The sequence below is a fragment of the Marmota monax genome, unplaced genomic scaffold (genome assembly GCF_021218885.2).
Source record: "Marmota monax isolate L192 unplaced genomic scaffold, Marmota_monax_Labrador192_F-V1.1 WCK01_AAM20220418_F8-fsc00165, whole genome shotgun sequence".
Lineage (NCBI taxonomy): Eukaryota > Metazoa > Chordata > Mammalia > Rodentia > Sciuridae > Marmota > Marmota monax.
In genome coordinates this window covers 1,628,494-1,656,396 of record NW_026693851.1, presented here as the reverse complement: position 1 = coordinate 1,656,396, position 27,903 = coordinate 1,628,494, and positions in this window count along the sequence as shown.

Genomic DNA, 27,903 nt, shown 5'->3' with positions numbered 1-27,903 from the left:
GGTAAATTGTGAGAGTTTTTCATATTTTCTATATACAAGTCCTTTTAAAATATTCTTATTATTTTTATACTTATATTCATATTGCTTTAAATTTTATTTCCTTCCTTCTGCTTCCTTTGGGTTTAATTTGCTTTTCTTTTTGTAGTATTTAAATATGCAGGGTTAGATGCTTTCTACTGTCATGTATAACTAAAAAGAACAAATAAAAAGAATTTTTAAAATGCAGGGTTAGTTTCACTGAGACTTTTTCTGTTTTATATTATTAAGATATAGTGTTTAAATACTTAGGCCCTATAGTTGCATCTCATACATTTTTATATATTTTTAATTTTTTAGCCAATTCAAAATATTTACCAATATCCCCTGTGACTTTCTCTTTGATTTTACAGTTGTTTAGAAGTATGTTTTCAATTCTCACGTACTTGGGGAATTTTTCAGACATCTTTTTATTATTCATTCTAGTTAGCTTTGACTTCTAATTCTTTAAATCTATTGAAGTTTATTTTAAGGTCCAAAATATCATCTCTTGATGAATGTTTCATGTGTATTTGAAAAGAATGTGTATTCTGTTGTATCGTGGAATGTTCAATTAGGTCAAGTTGATGGATGGTGTTGTTCAAGTTTCATATATTCTTAATGCTTTTTTGTCTTTAGGAAAGGATTAGCAAAGTCTCTGTATGTACCTACAAATTTATCTGTTTTTTTCCCCCTCATTTCTATCAGTTTCTTCATACATTTTAAAGGAAAAGTGCACATATGCACAAAATTGTTACATCTTCTTAAGCAATTGTTCTCTTTATCATGAATTATTTTCTTTATCTATACCTTTTTTTAAGAAGTTGATTTTGACTGACATTGGTATAGCTAACTTATCCACCTTCTGATTATTTGCAAGGGTTTCCATTTAAATCTTTGTTTTTAAAAATTAAATCTTTGTTTTAAATCTTTGTTTTTGTTTGCAGTATATGTGTTTTTGATCATTTTAATTATAATATATCTATTTTTATACATGTAAAGTGAATTTCTTTAGATTGTATATAATTTCTTATTTTATTTAATCTGCCAAACTTTTTTGAGTTTATGAAATATTTGTTACAGTTTAATATAATATAAACTATTACCTTAATTATTAATCTGATTGAACTTGAAATCTGCTTTCTAGTAATTTTTTCTTTTCTCAATTACTTCTTTTAATTTTATTCCTTATTTTAATATACAAAAATTTTATTATGCTGATTCCATATCATTTCCACCATTAGCTTATTGGTTTTATTTGTTTAGAACTTTGCCATTTTATTAATGCTTAAAATAAGGATTAACACATCACCGTCTATTTTGAAATAATATTCTATCTTTTCACATACAGCATTAAAACCTTGCAGCAATATAATCTTAGTCCATTAACGTCATTCTTAATTTTATATTTTCTATACATTTCAATTTTACATACATCATAAATATCACAAGACAGTGCTACTATTTTGCTTGATGCTTAATTATCTTTTAAAATAAGTCATTTAAAAGGTATTTTTTATTTATTTATTTTTTACCATTACTAAGCATACTATTTGTGGAGTTCCAAGTTTTCATATGGGATGTTACTCTTTCTACCTGAAAAACCTCCTTTAAAATTTCTCATAACATAATTTTGTTGGCCATAAAATTTCCCAACTTTGGTTATATTAGAGTCTTTTGCACTGTCTTCATTTTTAACAATATTTTTGAAGGGATAGACTTTTAAGTTGAACATTTCTTTTTCTTTTCTTTCATGCTTTTTATGTCTACTTTGCATATTTTCTGATTAAAAAGTCTGATGTCATGAGTCTTAGATGCACTCATGGTTGTTGTTTTTTTTTTTTTAACTCTTTTTTTTTTCTCTTATGTTTCATTCTGGAAACTCTTACTTCCAAAAATAGAAGATTCTTTGTCTGTTCCTTTGATTATTCCACTGAAGGAATTATCTATTTATGACTTTATGCTTTTAATTTTTTTATTTTCCATTTGCTTTATTTTTGTATTATTTCTCTTTTTTTTTACATTAATTGTATGCTTTTATCTTCAGCATTGCCACTTGACTTTTTCAATTCTCTTTTTCATTTCTCTGCTAAAATTTCCTATCTGCTTGTGATTCCTGACAACTATTTTCAATAAATCCTTTAATATATGAATCATAGCTATTTCAAAATTCTTCACTTAGTGTTTCACCATTTGAGCCACTTTGTATTTTGGTCCAGGTGATCATTTGTTTGTGAAAATGGATCACATTATTGCCCAGTTTATATATCTTGTAATTTTTATTTGACTGTCATATATTGTGTAATGAAGAACAGAAAAGGTTAATGAAAATATAGTATAAGTCCATCAATTGTCACAGCTCTCACAGAAATCTAAAATTTGAATCAACTTAGATAGTTGAATTTGGTTTGATTTTTATCATTGGTATCATGATTTGTGTTGCTCCCGTAGTGAGATGACTGTTACTTTATTTTTACCATATGGTTCTGATGCTGGAAAATTCTTCCCAACATTCATATTCACTATGAGCCTTTAGCACTTCTTTCAATGCCATGCTACAGATAAATGTCTCCATACCCTCTCTCGGTGCTAGACGGGTGTTGTTCTTTACTCAATGCCAGGTTCTTACTTGAGGCAGAATGTTCCTCATCATCTTTGTCTAGCTTCTGTCTTAGGCAGGTGCTGAGAACTTGGACCTTAGGAGTCATTGCTTTCAGCATTCCTAGGCTTTCTTCTTTTGGCATCCAGACTGAGCTTTCTGTCTGTGGTTGGACTCAGACAGGGATTTCATATCTCCAATCCAGCAGAGGATAATACAGCATTTGCAGCAAAAGCTCATTTCATACTTCTCCCCTAGATAGATCTTGCTTAAATATCTCTTTCAGAATAATAGATTCTCTTTGTGTGTGTCCTGATGTTGAAAAACTTTGCTATACTTCCTCCAGGAAGATAATAATTTTTTTTATATATGAAAAAGAAGGTCCAGGAAAAAGGACAAATTTTGGTCTGCCTCCCCCACACCTGCCAACCACTTCTTCATTCGTGTCATTCTCTTTGATCCTCTGCCCTGTCCCAGTCTTTATTGTGAGCACCCAGTAGAGGCCACTGAAGAAGAGCCACTGAAGAAAATACTTCTTTTTACTGGAATCTTGAGTTATTTTTAAATTGGCCTTTAAGAATTGGTTAAAATTTCAGCTGATTTCTTCTTAATTCTGTGTAAGCAGCTAAATCTCTCTCCAATTTTTTCTCACAGATGAAGCAAGAAGTTTTCCTTGGAGATTCTCCCTTAAAATTTAGTTTGCTTATGTAAACTCAAAGCAGCTCCCTGAAGGACTTAAGGAAAGATGTCAAACACCTTATTCTCCAAAATATAGTTGAAATGGGCTCTATTGATATTTAGGATTTTAAAATATAGACAGACATTATTGGACTTCATTCCTGATAACAACGTTTAAAACATTCACATTATCTTGTCAACTATTTGGATTTCAAGATTAAACATTTTAAAGGCATCTAGGGATAATAAATTAAATCACTTAAAAGGGAGAAAAATCACACTTGCCCCAAGTTTCTTTAGATCAGCTTATAATGTCCAAAGACAACTGAAAAATATCCATTGAAATTTTACACAAAGGCGCATAAGCTTAAATCGAATAATCAGGCATTCACAGGCAAAATAAACACAAAGACTAGCGTTTATAAAATAAATTTTGGAGAAAACCATTTGATTATTATTTATTGAACATTAAATCCATTAAAATATAAAATAATATAATCTTTAAAAATTTCAAAGTAATAAAATATTTAAAGTATAGAGTAGAAAGGAGCAGGACTATATAAGAAATAGAAATTCACTGTATCTTCATCTTGATTTCATGGACTCAGTAGATTCTTTCTAAAAGTGAATATGAAATCTTGAAAATAACCATATCATCAATATTTTTAATAATATGTCTTCACTAATTTTAGATATATTTAATAAAGCATTATAAATAAATCGAATCTAGAGGTCAAATTTTTTCCTCTTTCTATATCGTGATCAATTTATCAGTCTATTTATCTGAGGTCAATTATATCCATTAGAAGTGGATATCCACCTCTAATGGATATAATTGACCCCTTCTGTATGTCTAGGGAGATGTCTGGAGACATCAAATGCAAAGTTCAGGTGTTTATAGACATTGCCACTGTGACATTTTAATAGTACTTTTTACTTTTGGTATTTCTACAAATTGCAAAATTATGATACTCAGATTTTACTAAATAAATGTTTTTCTTTCAAAATAAATTTTATCAAATTTAATTTACATAATTCTAATTTAAGAGCATTCTGCCTATAATATCCTCTTTAGCTGACCCTTGTGATTAATGCATTCTTTGTGGTATTTTAAAATCATTCATCATAGGAAGGGTTTCTATATTAATAACTGCTAAGTAATCTTGCTGGATCATATAGAATCTATTTAAAATTTCATACTTTTTAGGGACCAAAAAAGATATTGTGAATACTTTTTCTCTCTTTGCTTACCTTAAACTGAGTGGTTCATATCTGACATCCTGGCTCTGTGTCTTTCATCTCATCTCAGAGAGTTTCCCTGTATATTTCATTGATTTTCTGATTACCTTCTGTTTTGCTTTGTCAATTCCCCACATTTCTATCTACCTACATTTCTACTCAACTTTCCATGTGCTTCACCATGAGAAAAAGATATTAGTCAGCTCATTTGTATCCTCTACTCCTCAGAATAACCTATAATAGCTTTGAAAAATTTGCCCTGGATAAATTTCTGTTGTAATGCCTTCTTCCTTTGCTCTTCCTTGTTTCAAAGTATTTTTTTTCAAAAGTTCTTTTATTGGTGTCTTTGTCCACAAAAGTTGAAAACTACTTGTGAAATAGCAACACAGTGATTTTTCATGAAACATATGAATATACATTTTCATAATTTTAAAAAATCTTCACTATGCAAAGAATTATTTTTATATTTTTCCCAAAGTTCATTATCAGCAAAACACTTTAAAATATATTTATCCCATAATAATATACAAATAATAGCTAACCATTATTAAGCATGTACCAAGAACTATTCTAAATGTGCTATACACATCAATCAATTTAGCTTTTAAAATAACTCAGTGAAGTTTTTTGAGTTCTTTATATATCCTCAGATGAGTGCAGTGCTCATTCTGATATGCATGAAGTAAAAATTTTCTCCCATTCTGTAGGCTCTCTCTTCATCTTATTGATTGTTTCTTTTGCTGAAAAGAAGCCTTTTAGTTTGAGTACATCCCATTTATTATTGATTGTTGATTTTATTTCTTGCTCTTTAGGAGTCTTGTTAAGGAAGATGGGGCCTAATCTGGCATGATCTTCTTCTAGGCATAGGGTCTCTGGTATAATTCCTAGGTTCTTGATCCACTTTGAATTGAGTTTTGTGCATGGTAAAAGATAGGGGTTTAATTTCATTTTACTACATATCGATTTCCAGTTTTTCCAGCACCATTTGTTGAAGATGCTACTTTTTTTTCCAATGTATGTTGTTGGTGCCTTTGGTCTAGTATCAGATAACTGTAATTATGTGGGTTTGTCTCCATGTCTTAACACCAAAAAAAAAAAAAAAATCAATAAATGTGCTAAAGAACTGAATAGACATTTCTCAGAAGAAGACATATAATTAATTGATCAACAAATATATGAAAAATGTTCAACATTCTCTAGTAATTTCAGAAATGCAAATCAAAACTACTCTAAGATTTCATCTCACTCCAGTCAGAATGGCACTTATCAAGAATACAAGCAACAATAAGTATTGGTGAGGATGTGGGGGGAAAAGCACACTCATACTTGCTGATGGGATAGCAAATTGGTTAAAGCAATCTGGAAAGCAGTATGGAGGTTCCATAAAAACTTGGAATGGAACCACCATTTGACCCAGCTATGCCACTCCTCAGTCTATACCTAAAGGACTTAAAAATAAGCATTCTACAGGGACACAGCCACATCAATTTACACAATTTGAATTTAAGAGCATTCTGCCTATAATATCCTCTTCACCTGACCCTTGTGGTTAATGCTTTCTTTGTGGTATTTTAAAATCATTCATCATAGGAAGGGTTTTTACATTAATAACTGCTAAATAATCTTGGTGGATCATGTAGAATCTATTTAAAATTTCACATGTTTTAGGGACCAAAAAAAGATATTTTGAATATCTTTTTTTGTGATAATTACAGCAGCACAATTCTCAATAGCTAAACTGTGGAAGCAATCTAGATGCCCTTCAATAGATGAATGGATAAAGAAACTGCGGTATATATATACATACATACATACATACATACATACACAATGGAATATTACTCAGCATTAAAGGAGAATAAAATTATGACATCTGCAGGAAAATGGATGGAGCTGCAGATTATCCTGCTAAGCAAAGTAGGCCAATCCCCAAACTCCAAAGGCCAAATGTTTTTCTCTGGTATGTGGATGCTAATCCATAAAGGGGGATGGGATGGGATGAGTGGAGGAACTTTGGATTGGGCAAAGGGGAGGGAGGGATGGGGAAGGGAAATGGGGGAGGAAAGATGGTAGAATGAGAAGGACAACATTACCCTAAGTACATGTATGATTGCAGGAATGGTGAGACCCTACTTTGTGTACAACCAGAGAAGTGACAAATTATACTCCATTTGTGTACAATGAATTGAAAAGCATTCTGCTGTCATGTATAACTAATTAGCACAAATAAAAATAAATAACCCACTGAAGCAGGTACTATGATTACCTTCATTTTGACCAACAAAACTGAATCATAGAAAGATTAGATAATTTGCCTAAGGTCCTTACATATGAAGTAGCATAACCAGAAGCATAGGTTTTGGCCAAATTTACTTTATGTACACATTACTTCAATTTCCTGAATAATTTTTCATTCTTGTTTGTGTTAGTAATCCTTGTATTGCTGTGACCAAAATGCCTGACCAGAACAACTTGAGGTGGAAAAGTGTATTAGTAGCTCATGGTTGCAGAGTTTCAGTTCATGGTTGGTGTACTCCATTGCTTGGCCATAGTTGAAGCAGGACATCATGGGAGAGGACAAGGTAGAAGAAAGCTTCTTAGCTCATGGCAGCTGGAAAGTAGAGAAAGAAATTTAGGAAAGGGCCACATGGAAGACAAACCCTCCCAGGACATGCACCCAGTGAAGTATTTCCTCCAGCCACACTTGTCGGCAATTACAACTCAGTCAGTCCATTCACACTAAAGGTTTCAGCGCTTCTAACCTAATCTTTTACCTCTGATTATTCTTGTATTTTCTATCACAGGAGTTTGTTGGGGATAGCTCATATCAAAAGTATAAGTTTTATTTTTTAATATCTATATAGTATATGACAGATTCACACATAGTACATTGACAAAATATGATATATTTCATTGTTAAATCAGTATATTTATAAAAACATTTTGTTATAATAAAATATCAACTTTAATTTTTAAAGAATTTGGATTTTAGAATAAGTAATGAAGATTGTTTAAAGAGAATTCTTATTCCACATCTTTGAAAAAAATTAGAAAAAAGCTACTAACAAATACTCATGATTTAAGAACTAAAATTCTTCATAGAATAAAAAGTTCAATGGAAATAATAATGGTGCTATGATCATTGTGAACCTAGAAGTACCTTTTCAATGCATCTTAGTGGTCACAGTTCAACTAAAAATCATGAGTTAATTTCCCTCATACTGTTTAACTCTTAATATCAATGGAAGAAGCATATTTATTATATATAAAAACTGAGAAGGAAGTCTTTTCACAATGTCTAACTGTAAAACATGACAAGAATAATGTTACATATTGGAATGTATAATCATGATTAATGTATTTATTATCTTGTGTAATACAACAAAGATAACAGAACCTATACTATAGGTTCTTTGATATAGGTTCTTTTCCTTCAAAAATTTAAATTGAAAGAGATCAACCAAGCAAATATGTTTGACAATGACACACTTAATTTTAAGTTCTTGCATTCAAATAGCATCTACCATGTATTAATAGTGACAACTGTAAAATGCTATGCCATTTGCTGCTCATATGTGCCTTTTTTGTTCAGTTCACCATAATGTGGAATGCAGACTCTTCTGATGTTATTTTCAAGGATGTAATCAGATTTAGAGAAATGAAGCCCTGGGGGAAAGATGTCAACCTATTATTCTCAGAGGACATCAGATGGAGTTTTTAATTCTGAAAACTAAATGAAGACAAATATTACCCTTTGCCTCTTGATAGAAATTTTGTGAATCATTTGACTTTTCATTTCATGCCATCAGGAATGTCAGGACAAGTCAAAACCATATTACTAGTCAGCCACTTGTGTGCTACTGATTTCTTCTCTTTTATTTCTTACTTCTCCACTAACACTAAATTCAAAGTTTTGTCTTCATGATTTAAATCATTCCCTATCCGAAAGTCTTCATTCCCTATTTTCATTTCAAAGCACTTCCTCCCCGCAAATCAGTCCATTTTCAGTCCTGTCTTAATAACTTTCTAAAATTCATATCTGATTAAGTTAAGTCTTTAATACTGGACATGGAGCTGGACAATCTGAATTTAATCTTAGTTCTCTTACCTACTAGTTTTGCAACATTCAGGAAGTTATTTAACCTTTTAGTGCCTGATTTTTTCATATATAAGGTATGTATAATGATATTTGACAATAAGGTCATTATAAGAATTTTTATATATGTATATACATATATATAAATTGTAAAGAGTAGTGTACATTAAAGCAATAATAAAAGGACTATTTTATGGATGAATATTAAAAAATAACTAATAAACACTGTTATTTAAATAAGTGTAGGAAACCTATCCTTGGTTAACATTAGATCAGAAAGACAGGGTTGGAAAGAAATCCACAATCATCCAGTGGGAATTAAAAGAATTTTAATACTGGTTCCAGATAGATATAAGAATGAAGAAACTAAAAAGTAGGAATAGACCAGGAATTCCTCTTAGGTTATAGAGGAAGGGGGATATAAACTCCTTGAAAACACCAACTTATAAGAACATACATTTTTGTGTTCCTACTGTATTATATACATACTTTTACTTGAGCAATGAGGACATTATTGTGCAGTGTTTGGATCATTTGTGAATCTCTGCTAGATTCTAAACTCTTTGGGGGTTAGAACAATGATTTTTCATTTGTGTGCATTTAATCCAAGTGCCTATGTTGGCTCCTAGTTTAAAATGAACAATATTAAAAAAATAATTTAATAAATAAAGGAAGGAACCAGATGGTAAAGATATGGATTAATTTTGTCAGAGGAATGGTAAATCCATTGTTAGGCAATTTTGGTAAGGAGACTGATAGTCCAGGCATTTTCTACAAAATTAAACATTTTTTGAAATACTGTAACTTTTCATAATTTCTTTATTTGCTGTGCTAAATAATGTAAACATGTTTGAGTTTTCTCTCTTAATAGCAACTGTGCTTCTATCTTCATTATTGTAAGGACTAGAAATCAAGTACGTTATAGAGAACATTTATTTTAAGTTGCACTTTCTATTTTTCCTTTAAAAGAATGTACCACTTAATATATTAATTAAAGAAACATAGAAAATTATTTTATTTATGTATTTATTTATTTTTGGTACCAGGGATTGAACTCAGGGGCACTCGACCACTGAGCCACATCCCCAGCCCTATTTTGTATTTTATTTAGACAGGGTCTCACTGATTTGCTTAGCACCTTGCTTTTGCTGAGGTTTGGCTTTGAGCTCTTGATCCTCCTACCTCAGCCTCCCAAGCCACTGTGATTACAGGTGTGTGCCACCACACCCAGCTGAAAATTAAAATTTTGATTTCTCAAATGCATCTCTGCTCTATTCTAAAAGAATTTTCCATAGATTGGAATTCCACTTTGCAGACCTTATAGGAGGAACTGAGAAGTTGCAGCTGCTGGAAAGGGATGATATGATATATAGGATCTTAAAGGGCAACTAAATAAGCTAAATACTAAAAAGGGACTGGGGTTGTGGCTCAGTGGTAGATCATTCACCTTGCATGTGTGAGGCACTGGGTTTGATCCTTAGCACCACATAAAAATAAATAAATAAAGGTATTGTGTCCAACTAAAAACAACAACAACCTTTTAAAAATAGATTATTGTGGGTTGGAGTTATGGCTCAGTGGCAGAGTGCTTGCCTAGCACATGGAAGGCACTGGGTTCAATACTCAGAACCACATACAAATAAATAAAAGTATTGTGTCCATCTACAACTAAAACAAATTTTTTAAAAAAATAGCTTATTGCTTTTATCTTCTGCCATATATTTTGAAAGTTTAGAGGGGCTGTTAATTTAAATATCCAGTATTTAAGTGTTATCGTAAGTTAATATGTGGAAGTTTTCCATTAAGGAATTTTTCAGAAATTTGTCTACAGCATGTTGCATTCTTTTCTTTATTCCCTTTCCTGAGCTTGACTTTTCTTCAACAAGCAAAAATTGTCGCTTCAACAAAGGAGACAAAGCAAAATGTTCCTCTTTTCTCCAGGATTACTCCTCCAACTGGCTTTAGCTGCAAAGTAGAGTATGAGAATTTATGTTTTCAATAATTCTAAAAGTCTTCTTTTTATTCATTAGTGGTACTTAAGGAAATAATTGAAATATTATACTAGGAAAGAAGTATTATGAAGCATAAAGAACTTATATCATCTCTATTCATTAGAATTTGGGGGACTTTTCATATCAAGAATAGTTACACAAAAATGTAAATATATGTACCCATGTGTTTGAAATTTCTCAAAACAGTGTTTATTAATAAGAAAATTATTATCATCAAAAATAAGCAGAATATCCAAATTGCAGCTTACCACTTTGACATTGCTAATTTTTCTATCTTAAAATCCAAAGTTACAAAAATTTTACAAGTTTACTTGGTTATTAAAATAAATGTCATATAAGAATTTTGTCTTCTTTCTTAATTTTGCATATCTCATACCTATTCCTGAAATTTAAGAAACTAATTTTTATTAAGATATCTAATAGTTTCCCACATTGTTAGTACTCAAAATATTTAAGAATCATAAAGGTCCTTGGTCCTGTGAAATCTCTTCTGTTGTTTGCTTTGTTTCTGGTACTGAGAATGAACCCCGGGCCTACCACATGCTAGGCAATTGCACTACCACTAAGCTGCATCCCCAGCTCTTTTTTATTATCATTATTTTGAGACAGGGTCTCACTAAGTTGCCCAGGCTGCCTCAAAACTGTTATCCTCCTGTCTCAGCCTCTTTAGTACGTAGGAGTGCAGGGAAGCACCATCACACCTGGCTCTTACCTGTAAAGTTTATATTCCAGGGGCAAACGGGGATTGCGAGTAGGGGAGAAAGACATCGAAGGAATATGTATACTAAAAGATCATTTTAAATTTTGAAAAATACCATGAAGGGACTAAATCTAAACAATAAAATAGGATACGAGATTTCAACATTGGTTATGTTTATCCATTTGTTTGAGACCTAAACGACCACAAGAATATCCCAGGCAAAGGGAACAGCTGTCTTTCCTATCATACAAGTTTTCTAGATGAGAAGGACCAATTACAAATCAATATAGTGAAAATACTGGGAGGTAGCTAAAAAGTCAGGCAGCAGAGAGTATCAAAGGTCAGGTCATGAAACAAAGGATTCATAGATCATGGTAAAGATGTGGAATTTCTAAGTGCATTGAAGAACTACAGAAGAGTTTTTAGCTAGGAATAAAATTATTTAATATCTATCTTCAAAATATTAATTTGGCTGTTATCAATAAAGAAATTGTACCCTGAGAAAGTCCACTTAAATGGAGAATTCAGTTAAGAAACCAGTGTAATAGCCCAGTATGTGATGATGATGTCTTAGTCCAGGTTCATGGGCAATGAATTAGTAAAAAACAAAAAGTGTTCATATTTGGTTTGTATGCTAGAGGTTGAGCCACAAAGATTTTACATTTGGTTAGGTGTGTGAAGGGGAGTGGGTGAGGAGAAGAAAGAGAAAGAAAGGTATTAAGAATTAGTACAGGGCTTGGGTTGTATGTAGCCCAGTGGTAGAGCGCTTGCCTACTGTGAGGCACTGGGTTAATCCTCAGCACCACATACAAGCAAAGAAATAAAAAGGTATCATGTCCCTCTTGAAAAAAATGAATACAGAGTTCTTTTGACTTTAACAACTGAGTGAATTATTTGGCTTTTTACCGACTTTGGGAAGACTGATAGAAAATCTTGTTGTGAGGTAGAAAGCACAAATCTAAAAGTTCTATTTTAGTCATGTTTAATTTGAGATTCCTTTTAATTCATTCAAGTGACAGTTGGATTTATGAATTTGGAGCTCAGGGGGAAAGTTAGACATGAGGACATATGTTTGGAACTCATTACCCAATTCATAGTGTTTCAAGCAATGTAGCTGGGTGATATTACATAGAAGACCTGTTAGAAAAAATAATAAAGTAAACCTTAAAACCAAAACTTCTAGGGTCCTTCCATTGTTACAATTGAGTGGAGGAAGAGAAAAATCCAAAAAGTTAAAAAACAAACAAACAAAGAAACAAAAGGAAAGAAATATGGCTTTTATAATAAATAAGTAAGGAATTAAGTTGACAACTGTCAATTCTATGGTATGCTGAGGACATGGAGAATACCAATGCATGTAATGAGAGCAGTATCAGTAAAGTAGAAAGGACAAAATCCTGACCAAAGAGAAGTTTAAATAACATGGAAGATGAGGACAAGGAGACAACCTTAGGAAACATGTAAGTTATTCCATGCAGGAATGAGAAAAAAGAAAAATGCTAACATGATGTATAGCATACAAGGTGGGGTTTCTAAAAATATGCAGTTTTTATTTCCTTTAAGATTTGCAATACTAGAGCATATTGGTGGAATTATTCATTATAGCAGAAGAAATTATGGGTGTGATAGGAAAAGAGAGTTAAGGAAAGACTGAATTTTTTAAGAAAGCAAGAAGGAGCAGGATGGAGGTCCTAAGTGTAGAACTGGCATTTTAGGAGCCGAGACATTTCTTTGTAGTATCAGGAGGAGAAACATAGAATTCCAAATCAGATGGGTTATAAGTTTGTTCAACAGAAGATTAAACCATTCCTGTTTCTACCTTGGTAAGGTAAGGTCATTACCTGAGAACAACTAGGGGATAGGAGAGGTCTGAGAAGAAATATGAAGTAGATGTTCCTAGGAATGGAAATTCTCACTTATTACTGAAATGAAATAGAAAAATCCAGAGAGCACTGAATGGCCACTTGAGATTTGTGGTTATGAATTAAAAGGTAGTGCCATTTAACATTGTTGTATAATTTTCTACAGCAAAATTCAGTTTCCCAGATGTGGATTAATTAGATTTGCAGATGAGTCAAGTGAATAGGAAGGAGGAAAGATGTAAAGACATAAGAATCTTTGCAAGTGAATCATTTTAATGATGAAACACAAGATCTGGACCTGGAAGATGAAACTAATCATTGATAATAATAAAAAAAAATCGTGAATTAGTCCAGTGATACTGGTGGTAATTGTTGCAGGGGAAAGAGGAAGGAAAAAGATGAGAAGAAATAGGGAGAAGAGACAGAAATATGCTTAAAATTAGACTTTTAGAGGTGTTCTATGATGAATGAGTGGTACTATATTCCTTTTTTAATTTTTTTTAATTAATTTTTATTGATTTAAAAAAATGACAGTAGAATGCACTACAATTCTTAATTACACATATATACCACAATTTTTCATATCTCTGTTTGTATATAAAGTATGTTGACACCCAATTTGTGTCTTCAAGTACATGTACTTTGGATAATGATGTCTATCACATTCCACCATCCTTGCTAATCCCCTGCTCCCTCCTTTTCCTCCCACTCCTCTTCCCTATCTGGAATTCATCTATTCCTCCCATGCTGCCCCTCCCTACCCCACTATGAGTCAGTCTCTTTACATCAGAGAAAACATTTGCCATTTGTTTTTTGGGGATTGGCTAACTTCACTTAGCATTATCCTCTCCAATGCCATACATTTACCTGCAAATGCCATGATTTTATTCTCTTTTATTGCTGAGTAAAATTCCATTGTGTATGTATGCCACATTATTTTTATCCAGTCATCCACTGAAGGGCATCTAGGTTGGGCTCCACAGTTTAGCTATTGTGAGTTGTGCTGCTATAAACATTGATGTGGCTGTGTCCCTGTAGTATGCTGTTTTTAAGTCCTTTGGGTATAGACTGAGGAGAGGGATAGCTGAGTCAAATGATGGTTCCATTCCCAGATTTCCAAGGAATCTCCATAGTGCTTTTCATATTGGCTGCACCAATTTGCAGTCCCACTAGCAATGTATGAGTGTACCTTTTTCCCCACATGAATTTCATGATTGTTTTTTTTTCTATTTCTACGAGGAATGCCATTGGGATTTTGATCGGAATTGCATTAAATCTGTATCGTGCTTTTGGTAGTATGGTCATTTTGATAATATTAATTCTGCCTATCCAAGAGCATGGTAAATCTTCCATCTTCTAAGGTCTTCTTTGATTTCTTTCTTTAGGGTTCTATAGTTTTCATTGTATAGATCTTTCACCTATTTTGTTAAGTTCATTCCCAAGAATCTTTTTTTTTTTGAGGTTATTGTAAATGGGGTAGTTGTCCTCATTTCCTTCTCAGAGGATTTATCACTGATATACAGAAATGCCTTTGATTTATGGGTGTTGATTTTATATCCTGCTACTTTGCTGAATTCCTTTACTAGTTCTAGAAGTTTTCTGGTGGAGTTTTTTGGGTCTTCTATGTATAAAACCATATCATCAGCAAATAGTGCTATTTTAAGTTCTCTTCCTATACATACCCCTTTCATTTCTTTTGTCTGTCTAATTGCTCTGGCCAGTGTTTTGAAAACTATGTTGAATAGAAGTGTTGAAAGAAGGCATTCCTGCCTTGTTCCAGTTTTAAGAGGGAATGCCTCTAATTTTTCTCCATTTAGAATGACATTGGCCTCAGGCTTAGCTACCCTAATGAAGAGAAGGAGAGAGAGAACTCAAATTACCAGCATACATGATGAAAAAGGTAATATCACAACAGACACTACAGATATACAGAGAATAATTAGAAATTATTTTGAAAACTTATACTCCAATAAAACAGAAGACATTGAAGGCATCGAGAAATTTTTTAAGTTATACAGTTTGCCCAGATTAAATCAGGAAGATATACACAATTTAAACAGACCAATATCAAGTGATGAAATAGAAGATGCCATCAGAAGCCTACCAACCAAGAAAAGCCCAGGACCAGATGGATATATAGCCAAGTTCTACAAGACCTTTAAAGAAGAACTAATACCAATGCTCTTCAATTTATTTCAGGAAATAGAAAAAGAGGCAGCACTTCCAAACTCATTCTATGAGGCCAATATCACCCTGATCCCAAAACCAGGCAAAGACACATCAAAGAAAGAAAACTTCCGACCAATATCTCTAATGAACATAGATGCAAAAATTCTCAATAAAATTCTGGCAAATCAAATACAAAACATATCAAAATGATTGTGCACCAAGATCAAGTGGGATTCATCCCAGGGATGCAAATTTGATTCAACATAGGGAGATCAATAAATGTAATTCATCACATCAATAGACTTAAAGATAAGAATCATATGATCATCTCAATAGACACAGAAAAAGCATTTGACAAAATACAGCACCCCTTTATGTTCAAAACTAGGGATAACAGGAACATATCTCAACATTGTAAAGGCTATCTACGCTAAGCCTCAGTGGTACTATATTCCAATAAAACTTTATCTAAAGGCAAACAAAGTGGATAACATACTTAATTAGCCCATAGGCCATAATATTTAGACTCCTATGTCAAAGAATGACTTGGAATTCCATAGGCTGAAATGGGATCCAGAGGAAGTTCCAGGTCCAGATTCAGGTCACAGTTTCTCTGTCATTCAGGCCATAGGACTTAGTAGATATGATGGTAGTAGCCTTATCCATAGCATAGAAAATGCTGGAATGGAGCCTCTGGTGAACCACATTGAAAGATCTATTGCACACAATGAGCAGATCTGCACCTCAGAACACACTGAGCACCTCTTGATTTCTGCTATGATACTTCTCTGACATCTGTGTATATGAAACCTTACAGCATCCTGATCAGCACTCATGGATATGCACCGAGGATATCCAGTGTAATTAACATTTGCAGAGCTGACTCTGACTCATGAGGTATAAGAACTTATGATAAAATGGTTCTGCCATTTATCACCCAGATAGAGAGTTCTGATAGATATTTGATATGACTTCTCAGATTTTTTGCCACAGGAGAGTACTAGCTGCCCAGAGTGAAGGCCATATCAGTTATGTGTCCTTGTGTTTGCCTTTCACCTGCATTTAATTCTCATCAGTTCAGCTCTATAGCATTATCTTTCCCCAAACACCTGTATTCACACGTTTGTCTCAAAATTTATTTCAGGGGAATATAATTGAAGATATGCTCTTAGAACACTTTTTAAATGCACAGGACAAAATTGTATTATTCTAATGATCAAAAATTAGAACAAAGAAGGTCTTTTTCCTGCATGCATTTATTTACAAAGAAACATAATATTCTCAAAACCTAATTTAAAATACAACAAATGAATCTCTTTTTCATTCTCATACAAATGAAGATGATATATTCAAATATAGATTTAGGAGTCAAATGTAATCGAACTAGTCTGCAAACTGAGCTGGTCAGCAGTATCTGATATAATTTGAAGTAATTTAAGTGACATCTCTGTAGCTCTGTGTAAAGAAATTAAATTCAAAGGCGATTTGGTTTTTACAGATGAAAACACAAATCAGATATTCTTTTGATGAGACTTTTTCTAATCCTCTCAACTTTTGTGCAAGTTCTTTCTTTTTCTTTAGTTTTTCATGGCAGGAGCAGTTTGGCAAAGTTGGGGTAGCATATTCAGAAAAAGGACCAAGGAATGGATATAAGAACTCCTAAACCTGTTTAACTATATATTTTGAAGCATATTTGAACTCATAGCATGTAGGTTTGCCTTCATTTTAATTTGGTTATACTGTGGGAAAAAAAGATAAATGGTCCTTTTCCCTCTTCTGTTTGCATGTTTGCGTTCCCTAATTCTCTAAACTAGAGATGTGCTGAGTATAACAGAATATGTCACTCTTAAACGGGTTGCTAGTTCTAGCTGTCACTTTTGATCAGAAGGCACACAGGTTTAGACATGAAACTTGCAAATAAAAATCAGGGAAATAAAAACAATTTCCATTTCCACTTAAAAATTCACAAACTGTGGTGCCCTGAGCAGCATGTGGTAGTTAAGAAAATATGTCTTTCATTTGTCTTGCTTAGAGAGAAAATACGATGTGGAGAAAGAGAGAATGCTGAAAATGTATCTTTCAGCTTCCTGAGCATTTGGGAGTACTATAAAGATATCACTTAATTAAAGCAGAGGCTATGAAGTCTTACTCCCCTACTGTTTTGAGCTTAATGTGGCCAAAGAGGCTAGATGTGACATTTTAACTCATTGGTTGATTGAAACATTCTGAATGATCTGCTCAAATATTCCAAAACAAAACATGGCTCTTGCATTTCCCATTGGAACTTGACTCTAAACTGTGAGTGCCTTCTTACAACAGCTGCAATCGTGTTTGACAAACAGAAGCCAAAACAATACTTAGCATAAATAAACAATCAACATGTAAATTTCATGATTAGTCAAATCTGAGCCTGCATTATCTCCCTGTAGAATCTTTTCGGCTATGGTGACTCCTGTTGGAAATCATCATATTAGTTTTCAGGGTTTTCCCCGCTCAGGATCATGGCTTTCACCCTTCCTTTGCTAATGATAAGCAGATTTCTCTCCACTCTTTAGCAAACTCCATGAAATATAACACATATTATTGTTTATGATATAATCATGTGCCTACTGATTCTATTGTAGAAAAAAAATCACAAGAAAGCATATTAATGTAATCCTCTTAATGTCATAAGAAGACTTTGTTCAGTATCAGGTGGTTTTTGTGTCAAACTTGGTAAGTAGAAGCCAGAGGAGTCATCATTAAAAAAAAGTTTAAATAATTACTTACAAAACTAGTGGTGAACTAACTGGTCAAGGGTAGAGGTAAGGAGAGGGGTAAATGAGAAGTAAGAATTTAGAAAAGAAGGTATTGCTTTACTTGTTAGTACCCGGGTGACCATTGCCTAACCTTTTAAATTCTCTGAGATTCCACTTCTGCATCTATGACAGGAGACTAGTAATACTTTATCACCAGGTGATTCAAGGAGAATAAAAAATGATGTCTGATAATATATAATATATATATATATATATATATATATATTAGCTATAAGACTCTTTGTTTTCTGTTATTACTCAAACTATTCAATGTAAAGTAAATCTAATTGTAGAATAGATTTTAAAATAGTAGTGATATCTTGAAGATTTATTATACATAAGCTGAGATAACACCCAAGAGATGTTTCTGGTACTTCATAATTCTATTTTTAGAAAACCAGTCAATGACTATTTCCTCTAATCATAATTCAGACCAAATACTAGTTTTTGATATTTTTTTTTCACTCAATACCATTTATTGATTTAACAACAAGTCACAAGAAAGGAAAATAAATAATGTCTTTCAACCTGGGCAATTCTGCCTGGAGGACATACTTAAAATCATCAACAGAAAGCAAAGTTCTTTTGTTTGGATTAAAATCTTAGTATAACATCTAAATATGTTCAAGTTCCAATTCTCACCCTTTGGGATTCTTACTTTACTTAAGTATTAATCTGTGATTCTACCTTCCTATTACTGTGCCAAAGCTTTGCTTCATTTCAGGACATTTTTATAAATGCAAGAACCAGTTCCCACTGTGTCTGACCTCAGTGTTCCCAGAGAAAATGACTCCATTTAGCTGGATTGAGATGAAGAATGAGTAGGTCCTGGAGGGAGGAAGTCTGGATATATCACCAAAGATAGTACCTGGGCTGAGTTTTAGGTGCCAAAGGTCAGCTATCATTGTTATGAACTCAAGGATTTCAAAATATTCTTGAATAGCTATAGTAGGTAGCACAAAAGACAGACATAAACTTTATTGAAACAGCATTCTATTAGAAATTTCTTTTTTAATGACAAAGGCAATGAAAACTTTTTTTTCATAGTAATAAGGAATTGTTCTTTCTATCCAGGAAGCAATTTATAGCAATATAGAAATACTTACAGGGATTCATTAATGTCAGGCTCAGTGAAAATAAAAATAAGTGGGTCTCGATAGAACCACACTGAGCAAAGAGAACGTTTTATATTAAAAAAAATCAGCTTGAATAAAGAATAAAATTCTAATATCCCAATTACAAATTGTATTGACAAATGAAACAGGAAATTTTTATCCTGGAAGACAAAAGGACCAGTCACTTCTGTTCTGGATTCTGAGGCTTTAGATGGTGCTGGAGGAAGGGGAATAGAAGCTGCCACATGGCTCACCTCCAGAACCCACCATACACTCGGTGGTGCATGTTAATAATGTGCCCTTTTGTTGCACAGTGAGCACAGCTGCACAGTCAAAAGTGGGAGCCTAACTAGAGATCTTTTCCTTTAAAGCTTGTTCCACAATCATCTGTGTTGGATTTGGTCCTTTCTGTAATTACATTTATATTCTTGGTCTTCACTTTTGCAGTTATTCAAAGCTGACTTTAAGAACAGAGTTTTTCAACTGATTTCCATAGCAGCTTTGATCCCCTCAATATGCTCTTCAAAATGCTTTCTGCATGCTTGGTCTCATGGTTGTCTTTTGTGTATCATCTCTGTCATGCCAGCATTACGTTTCCTCGATGTAGTCTCGCTTCTTCACTACACAGGGAGAACTTCTTTATTTCCTTAAGCAGAAAAAAACCACTTTCCAATGAAAGTTATAACTAAAATTACATCCTGATGTTGAACCTCTTCCCACTGCTAAATGAAGGTTGGTGTTACTCTTTATCAATATTACATATAATATTTATTTGCTACACACCATTTTTCAGCATATAGGACAGGTTATGTGTATATGGTAATATTAACACAAATAAGACACAGTTTCCTCAAGTTACTTACCCTACTCTTTATTTCCCCCAGTCTCAAGCATATAATATAATCACTATTTAGTGACAAAATATTACAATTCTAACATATGAATAAAAGATTGTGTTAGTCTAGAATGTGATGGCAAATCCTATTAATTTATTGAAGTTAAAATTTCCAAAGAAGAAAGAATATTCAATCTTGACTTTGAAAACTAAGCAAGATAATGGTAGGCAGAGATGATAAGAAAATATTCCTAAAATAGACAGAGTGCACACAAAGCCATCCATGCATGTGCTCTGCCTCAAATAACAATGTACCTCTCACTACTTGCTCCATTCGGGTCTCATCAAATGTCAACCTACTAAAAAGTCCTACCTAAGACCTTTTCCAAAATCATACTGTCTCCATCACACATTTTTCTTTTACCTACTTCAAAATTTTAATTCTGATTACTAACATGAGGGTCTATTTCTTTCTGTCCAATTTTAGTATCTGTCTTCCCTTATGAATGTAAGTTTCATAAGACAGAGGAACACTATTCATTTGTCCATTATTAAAGCCTCAGATCCAAGAACAATGATTTATACAGAGGAGGTAATATTTTTGTTTGTTTTCTTGAGTTGGGTAGAAAGGGTGTAAATATAGTTGGTTGCAAGGCATCATTATTAAGGATGTCTTTAACTAATGTTTTTTTTGTGTTTTTTTTTTATTCTCTCTGTTTTGGTTCAGTGATGATGAACAGGTAAATAAATAAATAAATAAATACATGCATAAATACTTGGTTACTGTATCTTCCACTCAGAAGCCTCCCAGAATTGCCATTCATCACTGCCTGTAGCAGCTCTCTGTGCCCCACCCAAAGAACAGGCATTTTACTTTTGATAAGTTTCACAATCCCTTCACATTAGCAAATTCAGTTATATCCAGGCATACTTTGTGCTAAAAGAGGGATGATCTTTGCAATAGACACAGAAGAGTGCATGATTCTGGTAATATCTGAACAAATACGGCCATGTGAAATTTCCTTCTATGCTACTTGTGAATGCAGCTTTGCAATTTCATAACTTGGATCTATAGTTAGCTGTTCTGATATGCTTTGCCTTCCTCATTGCTTTTCATTTCAAGGTTCACATCTTTATTATTCCTCTTAAATATCACGTTGAGCTGAAAATATTCAACACCTCATTTTACATACACTTGCCCAGGCACAGGTAACTACTTATTTTTCTTGAACACCAGCACTTGGAACTCAGTCATGTGCTGCTCTGTTATTAGTAAAATCCTACTCGTATTTTGCTGACAAGTATTTTACTTAAAATACAATTTTCAATACATCCTCCTTTATCTGAACTGATTTTTTGGTGAAGAATTTTATATGCTGAACTCTTACAGGTTAGCAAAATTCTCTAGTTATAAAAACTAAATGTCTAATTATAATAAAATAAAATGTGAATTAAAAATTCTTAAACTTAACCTAACACCTAACTTGATTTCTCATCAAACTTGCACTGTTTTGAAGCAGCACAGCAGAGCCAAGTAAAATTAACTGAAATATATCAATAGGTATTTTTTTTTGTTTTCTTCTATTGTGGTACTGGGAATTGAACTCAGAAATGTTCTACCACTGAGCTACATCCCCAGAACTTTTTATTTTTTATTTGGAGACAGGTCTTATTAAGTTGTTAAGGTTGGCCTCAAAATTGTGATCCTGCTGCCTCTGTCTCCCAACACTGGGATAATAGGCATGTGCTACCATGCCTGGTTTCAATGAGTGTTGAATGTCAACAGCCATATACACTACCTAAGGAAGCAGGAACACAAGACACTTCTCATGGTGCATGCTCACCTTGAATTGTTTTTGTAACCTGAATGAAAAATTGAATCATCAAATATCACAAAACTGCCCAGTGTGGGACAAATGTATTCTATCAGCAGAATACTTATTTAAAAATGTTCTAAGAACAGTCTTATTAATAAAAGAGTGCCAGAAAAAAAATGTTGGAGCTTTAATTGGAATGTCACCCAAACTATATGTCCATGAAATTAAAATCATATATATATAATTATATATACACATACATATAAATGAAACTATATTGACTCTTCTTCCAATAATATAGCATCACTCTATTTCGCTATTTTAAAATATCTTTGTAAGGTTTTGAATTTAAAAATTAAGAATTCCAAAAATTAGATTTAGTCTAGGAGTCTGTTAAGATATGAGAGTTGATACATGGAAATCGCTGATAAATTGAATACTTGTGCATACACATCTAATTGGAATGCAGTGGAAACACGGCTTTGTGTTCTTAACATGTGCTCAATGAACAGGAACCAGAGATTCTTGATTTTTTTTAGGTTATACTTAGTGAAGACAGCACAAAAAGTTTTAAAGCTCTGCCCAAGATCAGGCATTGATTAAAGAAATGAGAACTCCTGAGATTTCAGTAAACAATTCCAGCACTCAATTCACTTATACCTAATGAATATGTATACATGAGTCAGCAAGTGAATGGATTAATAAATCTAAATTTGTTCCACAAGTCAGTTAATTTTTAGCATACGCTTTTGAAGATTTCTCATCCATAAATATGTTAAAAATTATTTGGCCACAAGAAGTTTAATCCTATAAATATGACATAGATCAAGTGGTTTAACAATGAATCTAGGCTAGACTAGTGACATTTTGAACTAACTTTGTTTGCCCACCTGGCCCTTTATCCTATCAACTAATGACAATTTCAATATTGTAAGCCAATAAGCAAAGAAAACTTCATCTGATAGTTTATAGGCAAGAACACTTAAATAATTTTAAGCAATGTAATCCATTTCATTATTGCTTATTATCCGAATAGAATTCTCCCAACTTGTATTGATTGATTCTGGTGCTGGTGATTAAACTCACAAACTATTTTGTGAAACTCTAAACAGGGAAATGGATAAAAGATTAGGACTGCCAGAACACAAATTTATACCTCTGAATCCACTTTTACACTTCTATCAGGATGTTAAAAAAAAAAAAAGATAAAGAAGAGAAACTTGACTAACCAGAACTGTAGAGAGAAACATCATTACATTTCTGCCCTTAGCTCTTTTATAAGAGCACCTTGCTTCACCCCCGAGTCTGTAGCTATTGAACACCTTTTTTTGATTGTATGATTTCAAATCCTGATTGAGAGAGGATAAGAGTTAGTAGGAGAGAGGAGGCAAGGAAACCTGAAACTGTGGATCTATCAAGGTCATTAAAATAACACAGGACTTGGAGTCAGAAAAAAAAAATGGTCATATCACATCTTTTTATTTATGTGCTGAAAGATCTTGGACTGGTTTCTTAATCTCTCTGAAATGCAGTATATGCAATACAGTAAAGATACATTTCTGTAAGGACTAAATCATCGATTTCTGTATATTTCAAAAATACTCTGAGGTTTAATAAAGCAACACCAGTCACATGTGAGTATTTTGTATTTGGGACATAAATAGTCTAAAATATGCTATAAATGTTAATTACATCTGAATATTTGAAGACTCAGTGGTAAACCAGTTAACATTATACTTACAGGTAACTACTTATTTTTATAAATGCTTTCACCCAGAATCAAAGGAAAATCAAGCATATCCATTTAAACACATCTATTTAGCATTGTATTGTATGACCTACCTAGCGCCATAAAGCAAGAAAAGAAATATATAGTTGAGAAATATAAAGGAAGCAGAAAACTACCTTTGTGCATTGAACAGATAATTTTAAAGAATCCATACAAAAGAAACTAGGATTCAAAATAAGACAAATAACAAAAAAAATGAACAAATGATTTGAACAGAGACTTAACAAAAATGATGATACATAAATTGCTCAAAATATTGAAAGGATGCTCAGCATTAAAGTCATAAGGAAAACTCATAGAAAATTCACAATGATATACTACTTGGCATCCACTAGAATCATTCAAATCAGAAAGACTGACAATACCATTGTTGTTGAGCTTGTATAGTAATGTATAGTAATCATGCATTATTTGTAGGAGCTTAAATGGTGCAACCACTTGGGAAATGTTTTTGCAATTTCTTAAAAACCTATACATTCACTTGCCATAAGACTCATTAATCATATTTCTAGGCATTTAGCAAAGAGAAGTAAAAGGCATATATCAGCACAACAGTTTGTACACATATGCACATAGAAGCTGTATTTGTACTATGCAACACAGGAAACAACAAAATGTCTAAGGATATGTGGACACATAAATTTTGGTAATATCAATAATATCAATGGAAAAATACCCAGCAAAATCTGGCTGCCATATTCAAATTTTGCTACTCATGTTTCCAAAATGGAGAAATAAAAATCTAAATGGTTTATTACTTAGCAAAAAATAGGAGTGAAGTAATAAAGCATACAACTACATGACTAATCTCAAAACAAAATTGAGTAAATAAGCCAGATATGAAAGAGTAAATGCTACATGAATCTATGTATATGGAATTCTAAAGAGGTCAAAATTGATTTATAGTGTCAAAAGGCAGAACAGTCTTTTCCTTAGTTCAGGACATGAGTAAAGAAGATTGAGTGAGGGAAGATTTCATTGTAAAGATTGTGAATTAAATTTTGAGGATACATTCTACACTTGCAACGTAATGATTCCATGTCAAAATTTAAATTTAAGTGTGCACTTGAAACGAGTATATTTTCTTCTTTGTTAACTATTCCTCAATAAAGGAAGTTGAAATAATAAATAGGAATTAATTGCTAGGAAGAGGGAATAAATATGAAAAAAGTTAACTGAGAGCAAAGGCACCTCAAGAGGGAAGCACAGAGCGTCTATGGGAACAGTGATGAGTTCCATTTGATTAAAAAGATGAATGAATAGAAATTATTGCAGCACAAATTGGAAAGTTAGAATTAGAATGTGCACAGCCATAAATAACCGAATAAGCAACTCAAATGTTATTGGTAAACCCATGATGGTTTATCATTTTTGTTGTTGTTGTTGATTTGCTTCTCTCCTAGCTTCTTCTTTCTTTCCTCCTCCTCTTTACTCCCCTTTCCTCACCTCCTCTCTTCTCTCTCTCTCTCTCTCTCTCTCTCTCTTAACATTTTGAGTAACATTGCTGGAAAACTGGATAGACAAAGTTCCAGCAGCCATCAATGGGGAAATATCACTGAGACTCTAAATGGTAACAGCTCTTTGGTCTCTGCTGTGCATCATCTGGGTTCCCCATCTCATCCCAATGTTCGCTAGTTTGTACAAAGTCAGACTTCCTTTCATTTACCATGAGCACAGCACTTGTACAAGCGAACCTTGTGCAAGTTCACATGATCAAATGTAATTTCTAAGCAATACTTGAAAAAATGTATACTGGGTAAAATTCAAGCCTTGCCTTAAATATAATTTTAGGCAACACTTATCACTTTAGCTATAGTTTCCAAAACAACTTTCTTAACTCTTAGATGGAGCTGTGAAGGTGATTATCAATTATTCTTCTTCTCAACTCAATAAATTTGTGCATTTGAGGAAACATATGATTGGTCAATTGAATTGGATTATTTCAAAGGCTGAAAGATGAAGATTTTTTATGAGACTATATAATTATTGACTAAATATTAGGCAAGACAATGTGGTTCCATCCAAATGGCTAATTTGCATGGCTTTAACACTTGACTTTTCTTCCACACATATTTCCTATTCTAAAGACTGTTATAAGAAATCTGTTACCACAAATTTTGAGGGGAAAAATATCCAGCAAAAATCTGGCTGCCATATTTGATTTTTGCTACTCATGTCTCTAAAATGGAGAAATAAAATTTAATGGATTTGTGTCTCTTAAAAGGCAGTAGCTGGGGCTGAGTTGTGGTTCAGTGGTAGAGCACTTGCCTAGCACATATGAGGCACTGGTTTCGGTCCTCAGCACCACATAAAAATAAATAGAAGTATTGTGTCCGTCCACATCTAAAAATACAAATTTAAAAAAGAAAAAAAAAAAGCAGTGGCTGGTGGTTAAAGTTCTTATCTAGCACATGTAAGGCCCTGGGTCTCATCCCTACTATCACAGAAACACACACAAAGCAGTAATTGCTTCTGTAGCCTTCAATTACTTGATCTTTTCTTTGATTAATAAGCTACTAAATTTTCAAATAGGAACAATTTAAAATAATCTGTGAAAACTGCATGATCAAAATTCAGATAGAGTTCTCAGTACTGCTGTTACGTCACAGATAAATTACTGTTTATAATAAACCACTTTTCAAAGGTTTAGAAGAAATATTAAAATGTGTAGATGACATCAAGTTATAAGTATGTGAATGTACTGATATGATATAGTCATGTGATATAAATATTTCAATATAAGAGATATAACTTCTGTTCCTCTTAATTTCCCTTCAAGCAAAAATATTCACAATTCTTGCCTTCATTGTGACACTCCTGATAATTGTTAATTCGACTTACTAGTTGTTTTAGCACATCCTCATAATTCTGCCATCTTCCACTTATAAATGTAGAATTGAACTTTATCAAATATTTGATAAACATGGTCTGGAGTAGAGAGGAAGAAAAACCAGGAGCAGGATGTGTCTTGTGCCTTCTCTGAAGTCCTCATTTCAGGGAACTTGCACAGTCATTCCATACTTAATATAGTTGCTTTCTTCTAGGCTATGAAATTTCTTTAAATCCAGGCAAAAACAGAAGAGAAGACTTAACATTTAAAAATCCCAGAGACCCAGAAACCACAGGCATTTAGAAGTTGAATTCTGTCTCATTTCAGGCTGAAACCAGAGATGTTGAGAACGACATTTGAATTCTACTTCCCCAATTGAATATTGCTTAGGAGTCTCATAAATTCTCTTAACCTAGGAAAAGGTGTATTTTCTTGGGTATCCTGTGCTATTTTCACCCTTCCTTATATGCTGTGCACCTGAGCCCTGGGAATAAGTTCGCTCAGTTCGCTCAACTTTTTTTTTTTTCTGTGAAGAACTTTAGACATAAAGTTTCCAGCCCTTTCCTCAGTGATAGCTGAATTCTGCACTGTACCATCAGAGAATCCTAGATGCAAATGGATTTCCTGAATTTCTCACATTTGCAAAAGTCCTTTGGTCATATCTATCCTCAAGCAACAGCAGACACTTGATGAAGAAAAAGGAGGGCTCTTTGTCACTTCCCCAGTAACAGTCACATTTTGTCTCATATGAGAGAATGGTTTAGCACACCAAATAAGCCCTGGTTTATCACCTGGTAACACCCAATTGCTATTTCCACAGCTGTGTCACTAAGGTGTGCCACTTTGACTCTTTTCTGTTCTTACTTTTCCCATTACCCACCCCCTCAAACAAAACCTGTCAAACAGGTTCTGACTCCTATTGTATCTGGTACTCCCAGTGATTCTCAACTCACACTTGACCTTATTAACTTTGTTGTATTTTTTTTTCTACTTATTTTTATGTCTGTCACTCTTCCTCTTATGCTCTGCTTAATAGAGATACACTGTGTGTCCTCTGTCTCTCTTCATGGTGTCTTACTTCTTTGAAACTCCTTTCACCTTACTTATCTCACTAATGCACTTAAAAAGATTCTTTAAAAGCATAGGTTACCCAGATTTTACATTTCAATAGTGTGTCATCTCTTGCCGTATTTTGTGCCTTAATCAGCAGTTAAAATTTTGAACACAGGAACACTTGGAAACTGGTATTTTAATTCCTTTCAGACCAAAGATTAGAAGTTATTTAAACAAACATTGAGTTCTAGTTAGTGTTTGTTTATTCATGCACTCTCTTGTTTTATGCTGAAATG